General features: G+C 41.1%; 1 protein-coding gene across 2 annotated transcripts in view; it reads right to left on the bottom strand.

Moving 5' to 3' along the window:
* Positions 1-12,140, bottom strand: part of KCNAB1 (potassium voltage-gated channel subfamily A regulatory beta subunit 1) — a 336,005-nt gene that overhangs the window by 274,773 nt on the left and 49,092 nt on the right. The window lies entirely within an intron of this gene.

A 12,140-nucleotide genomic window follows, 5' to 3' on the forward strand; every position in this document is an offset into this window, starting at 1 on the left:
AGCCACATTTGACTCATATTTAGACTCTCACATCATAGAGTGAAGAATGCAGTTACAAGCCTCTTTCTATAATAGCCCTTCAAGTACTCCTGGGTGTTTGCCTTAAATCACTTGAGTATTCATGAATTTTTCCCTATTTAAGTACAGATGCCCCTGGAGAAACAAGTCATCATCACACACAAAGGAGATAGAATCATCACCTTGCTTCCAAAGTGCTGTGGAGGACCGGCAAGAGTGAAGGCAGCAGGACCACAGGGGCCCCACACACCAAGGAATGGAGACAACTCCACAGAAAAGGGGGTATGAAAATGGGCCTCAAAACCCAAACCATCCCATTTTCTTTTAACCACAGTCCTAAATGGTTTAAATCCAAGCCCCCTGCAGCAGATCAGAAGTCTCATGAGCAGGCTGATCTTTTGGCTGAGACCAGTCTAAGCCCTGCAGCATCCTCCATCAAACAAATAAATAGGTAATCTATACTAATAAAAGGGTAATATGCTTATTAGACCAGGAGACCTTCCAGACAAAGCCATGGTGGTGGGGCCGAGGCAGAGGTGGTTAGGGGTGATCAGGCCAGGAAGGGAGGGCAGTTGGGGGTGATCAGGTTGGCAGGGGGGCAGTTCGGGGCGAGCAGGCCGGCAGTGGGGGGCAGTTGAGGGAAATCAGGCCGGCAGGGGGCAGCAGTTTGGGGTGATCAGGCCGGCAAGGGGGAGCAGTTGGGGACAAGAAGGCCAGTGGGAGGGGCAGTTGTGGGTGATGAAGCAGGCAGGCATGTGAGTGGTTAGGAGCCAGCAGTCCCAGATTGCGAGAGGGATCCCAGATTGGAGAGGGTGTAGGCCGGGCTGAGGGACCCCACCCCCATGCATGAATTTCGTGCACCGGACCACTAGTTTAAAAATAATAATAAATCTCATGAAGGCCAGAGAAGCATTATGCTGCCCTAAAGGATTCTACCTGCAGATTTGAGGAGATTGGACAACTAGCATCTGGCAGAGTTAGCTAAAAGCTGGTACATCTTCTAGAAATGAAAGTTCACTGACAGATGCCCCCTCATTGGAAGCCCAAGCCATGTGGCTTCCCACTTCCTCTTTACACCCTTGCATCGGTGGCTCCCTGCCTTCTGCTCTCACTGGGCTGCTGTGAGGCTCAGAAAGCCAGTGGAAACAACCATATTTGCTAAATACCAGCTCTTTCAGCCCTCTGGACCTCACCGGCACCTGACATTTAGAGGCAGCTCGCCACCTTAAAGGCATAGACCTAAAGAAGGATTTGGCAGATATGGGGATTCCTACTTTTCTTTTACCATATGCTGATACTGTACAATGGTGATACCTTGACTATACGCTGAAACAATCAGGGTATCGGGAATGAGCCCATCCCATTTCTTATGAAGCAGGCCACTCTGTGCTGGAAGAAATTTCTTTTCTTGAGTACCATAGATCCTATTGACTAGTTACCCCTCTGACAGCTGTTGGCACAGCTAAAGAGCTCCTCCTGCTGAATTCTCATCAAGGAACCAGCTGCAAAAAAAGCATCTTCTTATAAGCCTGGTATGCAGTGCACTGTCGGCCACATAATGTTTCTAATTCCTACCTGGGAACAAACCACTAAAACTCAATGATTACCTGAAGGGAAAAACGATAATATACACCAATGTTTAGTTCCTAAAATTACTTTTGTGAAACCGGAGACAAGAAGGCTCTTAGACTTGAGCAGTATTTTCATCCCCAAGTGGACAACATGTTGTTAGTCAGGGTTCTCCAGAGAAACAAAACAGGACAGAGATATATAGAAAGAGGAAGAGAGATACTTATTATAAGGAATTGGTTCATGTGATTATGGAGGCTGAGAAGTTCCACAATCTATCATTTGAAAGCTGGGGACCCAGGAGAGCTGGTGATAGAGTTCCAGTCCAAGGCTGAAGGCCTGAGGACCATGAAAGCTAGTCCCCAGCCTGAGGACAGAAGAGTGATGTTTCATTTCAAGCAGTTAGGCAGACAGCAAATTCTCCCTTCTTCTGCCTTTTTGTTCTATTCAAGACCTCACCTGATTGGATATGTCCACTAACTTTGGGGAGGACAGTTTGCATTCTCAGTCCACCAATCAAGTGCTAAACTCTTCTGGAAACGCAGAGACACACCCAGAAATAATGTTTAACCAAATATCTGGGCATGCCTTGACTCTGTGAAGATGACACATAAAAGTAACCTTCACGTATAACTTGTTGCACTTTTTCTTGTTACCTAGAGCATTAATGCTGGAAGAGACTTCAATTCATGTTCTCATTTAAAGATGGAGAAGCTGCGGTCCCTAGAAAGGTTAAGAGATTTGACTCAGAAACTCAGAGACAGTGATAATACAGCTGGGAATCAAACCCAGATGGACAATGCCATTTTCTTTCTTATCAACCACTGGATAATAATTGTTCTTATTATCCAAGTAGTTCATCACTCACTTCTGGTTAATAATTGGTTAAAATTAGAAAGAGCCCCACATTCAGAGGATAAATTTTCTTCTTATTTTTTTCTCCTATTCTTCTCATAACTATGTCCCCCATCATTCTTTCACTCAGAAACACTGTGGTCAGCTCATCAGCCATCTTGATCAAAGTCCTGTTGCTCCTGCTGAGGAATCAGCAGTGCACTTCTTAATACACAGTAGATGTGCTATAAGATCAGTGCTGAGTCCGTTTCTACTGAACAGACAGATTTTTTTGTCAGGATCTTATAACCAGGTTCCTACTCCTCTTAGAAGTTGAAAGCATGGGTTGAAGCATCTGACATTCAGGGCTTCTTCCAGGCTTTTCCCCCCTCAGAGAAGAAGTCTTTGTGAAACAACACCCGTCAGATGCTTTTGATGAACCTTACATGGCTTTCCCCAGCAGCAAAATGTTTAAGGCCCATCAGTGCATAAAATGCCCAAACCAGTTTCTGAAAGAATCTGCCCAATGACAGCAAAGTTGGTGTGGGGTTACAGCAAGAGAAATGTGAGGCTACAAAGATAGTTTGGAATCACTCCACCTTAAAAGGTATCAGTTCTTCCCATGGCTGGTGAAATCCAGTCTCTGATACCATCCTGAGGACTTTCCATATCCTACCTCAGTCCTTTGGCCTAAAGGTCTTATCTCCTTGTCTTGTCTTCCTACAACTTCACAATGACTGCCTCAGTTTGCCTAGAAAGGCCTCTATCTTTCCTTAGTACCACTTGCCACTGGGCTAGATGTAAGTGACCAGCCATGTCACCACTTTTAATTCCCTTTTTTAAAATGCCATTTGAATTATGAAACAGGGCAACCAAAGGGAATTAGGGTGTGTTTGGTCACAGGGTCTGGTTTATAACACTTTCTGATGAGTGAAGATACAAAGAAAATTGCCAGGGTTAGGTGTGAATCTACTGGGCATCAATTGCTCATCTTGTTTCAAGTTCCAGGATTTTTCTCAAAATGTATTTGAATTTTGTATATACTATTTTAAATTACATGTGCCAGACATATTGCCAGGAAATGGGAAACCCAGTCTACCGTGTCTAGGTTTTGCTGAAATGCATTTGAAAAGCGTTTGTGATAAGATGTCTTACAAAAAAAAAAAACTTGTCTGGCATGCACTCACATTCTCAAATACATTCTACTCTCAGAAATCTGTGACTTGGTCAGACTGAATACATTCAAAGATCCCTGAGCAGGCTGTGGTTTGTAAGGAAAGCTTACAAACTGGAACCCACCAAAAGACTAGGCATTTCTGTCATTGATTTCAAAAGGAGTTTTTAGAAACAGATGGTCAGAGAAGACAATTTTTTTAAGCCCTTAAGGCAGTGGTTCTCAACCTTCCTAATGCTGCGACCCTTTAATACAGTTCTTCATGTTGTGGTGACCCCCAATTTCATTGTTACAAATTGAACATAATTAAAGCACAGTGATTAATCACAAAAACAATATGTAATTATATATGTGTTTTCTGATAGTCTTAGGCAACCCCTGTGAAAGGGTCGTTCGACCCCCAAAGGGGTCACAACCCACAGGTTGAGAACCGCTGCCTTAAGGACTGCAGGCTGGGGGGGGGGGGGGGGGAGGCGGGGGGGGAGGGCGGAGAGGGGGGTTGGAGACCCCTTGAAATAAACAGAGAAGTAGAGTGCATCCACATTGGACTCTCCCTTGTGATTGGATTATTCAGAGGAAAATGTTATGAAAAACTGCCTTCAGGGAGGACATATTTAATATTCTTGTCCTCTAATGATTCTAATGATATAAAATTGCATACAATAAGTATTACCACTAAATGAAAGGTATAAATCTCCCTCTTGCTCTCCCATTTCCCTCAAGGAGAGTCCTCCAAGCACTCTGCTTTACAGTCTATGCTAATTTCTCCATAGCCAAAGGACCACTGGGGAGACATTTATATTTAAAACATACTCATAAGGATTAGGATTCTTCAGGAAAGCTACTCTTCAATGACATTTCTAAGGGAGAGAAACCAAGATGAACCATTCTTACCCTTACAATAATGCTCCTGGAAGGGGTATCATAGGTCAAAATGATGTAAGTGGAAACTGATTTAAGTGTCTGTGTGTGTGCGTATTAAGTTTCTGACTATGATCTGATGCCCCAAGTTGATAGAAATGGCCCTAAGCAACATATTTAAGCAGCTATAAATTTTTTCCTAATGTAGATTATGCAACGGCAAAGAAAACATAATCAGGTAGCATCGAAACTCATGCAGATAACCTGCCATAAACCTTTGAACCATGATTCAAAGTGTCCTGGTCAACACGTTTTGCTCCGTTCAACCCCAGAGAGCAGAGTGTGGAATTCCTCTCTTCACCCCAATTTGGAGAAGAGATTTAGCGGATCAGAAATCCCAGTGTGCTCAGATCCCAGAGGAACAGGGCACTGGGACCCTGGGGACCCAGAAGGAAGCCGCTCTCAGGATGAGCAGCCTTCAGTAGCAGAGGGAAATGTGACTGATCAGGACGCTGTGCCTAAAACCAACTTTGAAAAGAGGACAGAAAAGGCCAATTAGAAATATTCAAATATTCCATGTGGCCCAAAGTGTCAAGAAGGAAAATCCAAGCCAAACAAGAACATAAACAGTTCTCTTAGTCATCCTTGACTTAGGGGTTTTGCCGGTTCCTTCTTGAAGAGGGACAGATCATTGTTTGTTGTGTAGAATTAGGCTTAAACACCACTGCACATGGTTTCCATTATAGAGAGTGGGTTCGAGCATTTTTAGCGAATTCTTTTGCCATCTTCCTAAGGTCCCAGCACAACCCCCATAGATGAAGATACTGGGGCCGAATGAACTTTATTTGTTACTTGCCTGATGCACTCAAAACTCTGACTCTGAGAATGAGCTCACTGGGAAGTCTCATTCCCTACAGAGTGTTGCTGTAAGGACTTAGTCTTGAAGTACTATGTGACACAAATGGATAATATGAAGATTTATGTGTATATGAATAAGTTTAATAATGTAGAATATTAATACATCATGTAAAATTGCTTCATGTGGTACAGTATAAAAGTATTTCCTAGGACACTCACTTCTTGCCTTATTTCTACTGGAAAAGAAATGACAGATAAAGGAGCACCTACATCGGAGTCATGGAATTAGGTGGTGCTTGTTTCAACAAGATTTTCATAGAAATGTGGAAAAGCAACCAGGCTCCCTTGATTACTCAGAAACGGGTCTGGGGATTCTTGTTTACCTGCCTTCCATTTCTCAGCACAAATTTCTATGGAGCAATGTCCACAGTAGAGGTCAAGCTTCTGGTGATTCTGCTGTCCTCAAAAGAGAAGATCTTGCTGTCTTCTTGAACTGAATTCTCATCTGCATCACTAGTTTGGTGTACATGTCGATGCTATGGAAGGCAGGCATACTTCTAAAGTTCCATTATTCAATATGTTTTGATATACGCATGTTGTATTGCCTGAAATACAGTAGGCATTAAGTTTATATTTATTTATTGAATAATATAGTAGGTACTTTGCAAGACTCTTTGAAGGATGTTAGGATGAATAAGATAACAATTGCCATTTATTAGAGACTCTAAGATACACTTTTTTAAATATTTTTCACATTTCAAAACTGGAATGCTTCTTAGAATCATTAGTCTTAAAATTACGAAAGGCAGTGTGTCTCGTTCTTAACAGTACACAAATTAATGGTGTATCTTACAACTGATGGTATCTTCGACTTGATGAATATCTTATGTCACATATCTAACCAAAACTCTTGGACTTTCAAATATAGAAGAAACCTTAGAGGGCATCTTGTCTATTCTCCCTCATTTAATAGATATCAAATCTGAGATCCTAAGAGGTCAAGGCCCAAATAATTCAGCTGTTCCACAGAAATACTAGAACTGGAGTGCCATTTTCCTGACTCTTGGCTGAATATTTCACACATCATGTTATACCATAAAAATTCTATGAGTAACACCAATAGGCACTGACATTTTTTTCTTTTGGTTAAAAAGCTATTTGGTTTCAATTTGACTGTTGTTTTTACCGCACATACCAGATCTGTGTAGAAAATTCAATGAATTTTCTTCAAAGTAAGCACCTTTGAAAATTATGCACTTTTTTTTTCCAGTGGTGCTGTCATAGCACAGAACATCTCTAAGGTTTGTTTGATGTCATCCTCAGAGAAAGTTTATCTGTTAGAAAATAAAATCAGCCTTCTTGCTTAGAACAGTAGCACTATTACTTTTTAGCGAGCATTTCAGAAATTCTCAGAAATGATTTGATTTTAAAGATGATTATGTTGCCACTGCCATTTAATGGGCATGGGTCAGAGACAAGCTCTGGCCTAATCTTTGTGGATGAAAGCCTCCTTCTTTTCCATCTTGTCTTCCTCCTTTGGTCTCTGCAAAGAGCCTCATATGCCACCCCCTGAGAACAGCCCAGCCTAGGCAGACATCTCAGCCCACACATCCACACCCTCCAGGGAGGAGACCCATAGGAGAGGCTGTGCAGGCCCTCTAGTAGGGAATCTTGGAACTCAGGATATGCAGGAAGGATGGGCCAGACAGAGCAAACAGCTGGATGGGCACATTCCTTGGGTCAAAGGACTCTGCCCTGTTGGGGTCAGCGTAGGGTCCTGAACTGCCTGGGGCAATGCTAGTCATGGTGTCCTGCTGGGACAATCCAAGGCAACCAAGAAGTGCCCCTTTCCTGAATGACTCCCAAACGTTCTGCCAAACTACTGCAAATAAAATAAAATAGCACTGCAAATATAAACCGGTTCATAAAAATCCTAAAAATTCCTTATAAAGGGTGTCCCAAAATTCACACAAGAAGTAATTTTGATAGAAAACACAGGTTTATAATTTAAAATTGTAAATTTTTTATTGATTCATAAAGTATACAGTATAGGGTTATGTATGGAATAGCATATCGGGTAATTTAGGCACAAAAAACTGGATTATCTTGTCATAATAGCGAGCACCATTAATGAACTGTTATTACCTGAGCAGCCACATTTTCGAAGAAAAATGGTCCGATGATGCCTCCAGCCCAAAATCCGTACCAAACAGTGACACGTTGTGGATGCATTTGTTTCTCAACAATCACTCGTGGATTTTCTGAACCCCAAATGCGACAATTTTGTCGATTAACCAAGCCATCAAGATGAAAATGAGCCTCATCGCTGAAGATGATTTTGTTCGAAAAATCAGCATCCACTTGCTGTTGTTCCATAATCCATTCAACGAACTCTATTTGCTGTGCGTGGTCAGTAGGCTGCAGTTCTTGAGTCAATTGAACTTTGTAAGCATGAAGATGCAAACCTTTTGTGAGAATACGCTGTAGAGAGCTTCTCGAAATGTCCAATTCTTGACCACGGTGCCGAACTGATGTCCCTGGACTCTCAGCAATACTCTCATGAACTGCTTCGATGTTTTGTGTTGAACGACTTGTTGAAGGACGGCCAGAGTGTTTAAGATCACTAATTGATCCAGTCTCCCTAAATTTTTTAATTAATCTCTTCACAGTTGATAAAGTTAAATCACTAATCCGACCATATTTTGCATGAAAATTGCGAACTGTAGCTGCCAAACCCTCATTATTTTTAAAATATTGCTCAACAATGAAAACGCGTTGTTCTTTTGTGTAGCACTCCATTTTTAATAACCCTGAACTGTCAGCTGTCACGCTATCTTTTTTTTTCATTGGCAACACTTTACGGCACAAATGGCGTAAAATTCAAATCTTGTGTGAATTTTGGGATACCCTTACAAAGTTACACAAAAAGCCCAACCTTCTCGAAGAAGTTTATTAGGAAGATAGATGGAAGGAGGAAGGAAGGAAGGAAGGAAGGAAGGAAGGAAGGAAGGAAGGAAGGAAGGAAGGAAGGAAGGAAGGAAGGAAGGAAGGGGAAGGGAAGGAAGGAAGGAAGGGAAGGAAGGGAAGGAAGGGAAGGAAGGAAAGGAAGAAAAGGAAGGAAAGAAAGAAATCCACATTGTTAACCGGTACACCTAGTATGCACCCCTATGTTCATAGCAGCACAATTTACAATAACTATGATTTGGAAACAGCCTAAGTGCCCATCAGAAGATGAGTGGATTAGAAAACGGTGGCACATCTACACGATGGAATACTATGCTGCTGTAAAAAGGAAGGAATTCTTACCATTTGCAACAGCATGGATGGACCTGGAGAGCATTATACTAAGTGAAATAAGTCAGTCAGAGAAAGATAAATATGACATGATCTCACTCATTTGTGGAATATAATGAACAACATAAACTGATGAACAAAAACAGATCCAGAGATAGAGAAGCATTGATCAGACAGACTGTCAAATCTCAGAGGGAAGGCAGGGGAGGGTGGGGGTAAGGAGGAAAGATCAACCATGGGACTTGTATGCATGCATATAAGAATAACCAATGGATACAGATACCAGGGGGGTGAGAGCATGAGAAGAGGGGAGATAGCAAGGGGGGGGATAAGGACATATATGTAATACCTTAATCAATAGATAAAAAAAAAGATAGATGCTTAATTGGAACAAAGATCTTGTCATAAAATTATTGACCAATGTATTCACTCCACATATTCTCTCTACTCATTTCAACTGTACATTTAGTTGAAAGGGGTGCCTGTACAATAGTGCAGTTACCACAGAAGCAAAGAAACTATTGGCAAAGAACTAAAAGATATTTATAGCTCTTTAACAGGTTTAAAACCACATAAGAAATAGAGGGATCTCACTGATTTTCATTAATTAGGGTTACTTTTAAATATACCATATACCATATTCTAGTACAATGATAAAAATAAGATATTGGTTTGGGATTGCCTGTTACTTTTCAATCTTATTCTGTTATTATCTGTCTGGTCCTACCACACAATTTATTAACAGCATACTCTGCTGCCCCTGGCCCATCAAAGGCTAAGACCCCAGGGGCTTTGTATGTACTGCAAACTGAGTGTGGACCTCCCAGGTCATGGGACCTCAAGGAAGGGAATATGTGCCACTTCAGCTCTACTTTATACCATGGCATGACACTGAGAACTTTGTTGGCACTACACTTAAAGTAAAGCTCAGCATATTATTTGCAGTGTTACACTTCCTTGTTACTTCAGCAATTTTATCTTGCATATTACCTCTACATCAAGTAAGGCCATTTCCCTCTCTCTTATAATATATGCATGGTCACTGAACATCTGCATGTGGGAAGAAATGAGGGAGATGAACTCCAACCCGAAGCTGGGTGATTCCCATAACACCTCAGTCCCTAACATCACTACCGGCTTTCCTTCGCATGTGAACACAACCTTAGACTCCCTCACACACCTTCAAGGAACCACTCTGTGACCCAGAGGGGAGGGAGGCTTTCTGAAAACACAGTAAACAAGTTCCCAATTCCGCAAGATTCACAATGGTACAGTAGTCCCTACTTATTCATGTGGATACGTTCTAAGACCCTCAGTGGATGCCTGAAACCTTGAATATGCTGAACCCATATATACTATATTTTATCCTATAGGTACCTATCTATAATAAAGTTTAATTTATAAATTAGATACAGTAAGAGACTACCAATATTAAAATAGAAAGCTAAAACAATATACTGTAATAAAAGTTATATAAATGTGGTCTTTCTCTCTCAAAATATCTTATTGCATTGTATGTACAGGCTGGACAAAGGGATGATTCGTGTCCCAAACAGGACAGAGTGTAATGGAATGAGATTTTATCACACTACTCAGAATGATGTGCAATTTAAAACTTATAAATTATTTATTTCTGGAATTTTCCATTCAATATTTTCAGACCACGATTGACCACTAGTAACTTAAGCCATGCAAAGATAAGAAGGGAACTACTATAATCAAAGGTAAGGACCAATCATTTACGTTTGAAAACTAAAACAGGGAGAGATCATAGATATAAAAAGTAATGCTAAAGACAAGTATAAGTAAAAGTATTTAATATAACAAAACATTTGCTCAGAAGAGAAAGGGCAAATGCAACATAAAAGATCAGTAAAGAAGTTACAATGTTTGTTGATAGAGTAAACCTCGTGCTCGGTTTTGTTAGTTAGGAGAGTTCATTCATATGAAACATGGAGTCCTCTGATTGTGGAGATTGCTGCCTCTTCAATTTTCTCTTATTCTGCTCATCTGAACTCTGTCTCTCCTCTTGAATCTCCAGCCTGAGCACAGAACTAGACTTTTGGAGCAGGCCTATGACCTGCACACACCACTGACCACTCACAGTATCACATGCCCGTGTTCACCCGTGACCAGCAAATCCATTCCTCTGCCTGTGTTTCGGGCCCAGGCTACAACAGAACACTGTAGTCACATGTTTGCTTTCATTGAGATCTCCTTTCACATCAAAGAGGTTTTAGACTTCATATCCAGGAACAAAAGTATAAACAGCAGCGCAGCTTTTCAGTTCTTCCCACTTAAGCATTTGTAATCTCTTTCTACTCAAAATTCCGGTAAAATTCATGTTCCCTTTTGCTGAACTAGCTACAAAGAGAAATAGAATGTCTTAAAATATTCAGTGGTATGAAAAGAATAGAATGTTTTAATGGGATATGTATTGTGAAAGGAGACCCAAGTCTTAGATCTAACTCCAACACTGGGGACCGTGTAACCCAGATCATGCTAAATGTCATCTTCCTGAATTTCAGTAGAGCAAACAAAACCCAGTATAATGTTTTCCTCCCTTAAAAAAATCCTACCTCCTTTATAGATCTTTTGTGTTACATTCACCCTTCTTTTTCTGAGCAGATAAATAACTTATATATGAGGCATCATGCTAGATGCCATGAAAACGAGATAAATGAGAACATGGTTGTCCCATCCCTGCCTTCAAGTCCAGTGAAAGAGGTGGCCAGGCATACAAATAATTACAACAGAGGCATATTCAAGGGAACAGAACCAATGGGCCACAGGTGGGGACGTGATCAATTCTTCTCCAGAGAGCTGCCTCATTTGTGGCACCTAAACCTTCCCTGCTTGGGTACAGAATGATGTGAGGGTCAAATGGGGTATTCTATGGCAAAGCACTTTGGAAAGCACACAGCTCTCTTCTCTTCTGGGGCACTCATCTCCTGTCTTCCTTATCTGGTCACATCTAAACTGTAATGTTCAGCAAACTGTCAACAGCCAAGCAGAGGTAGGGTAAGCCATGCTTTATATTTCACCACTTTCCCAGATTAATTCACTGTATTTAGGTCATTGCTTCTGAAAGGCAACCCTTCCCGCAGCCAATGGGTTAAGAAACAGATCTGAGAAGGATCAACACCCAGCATTGACTTTGCACATTAGTATGCATCAGCATCCAACTCCTCCGTCAGAAGACAGGATAATAAGTGATGAATCACCTTGTAGATCATAAGGTTGTATGCACACTAAATGAATCTTTGTACTATGGCATCCAGGCAACATTTGGCCTTGATTTATAATTCTGTACAAAGTTTGCCATTATTGCAAAAGGGTAATGAAATAACAAGATAAAGTTTAATTTATAAGTGCTTTTTCATCTAAATGTCTACACCCATCAAAAGTTATGGATGGATATGAACCAACATGAATAAAGACAAAATTCATATTTCTCTTTCCCGAATCACAGGGTTCAGCTGGTGCCAGGAATCTGTTCATTGTGGTAATTTCATCACTGAGACCAAATAAT

This window comes from Myotis yumanensis, unplaced genomic scaffold, assembly GCF_028538775.1.
Source record: "Myotis yumanensis isolate MYYU_CA2020_CCGP unplaced genomic scaffold, mMyoYum1.0.hap1 SCAF_2, whole genome shotgun sequence".
Lineage (NCBI taxonomy): Eukaryota > Metazoa > Chordata > Mammalia > Chiroptera > Vespertilionidae > Myotis > Myotis yumanensis.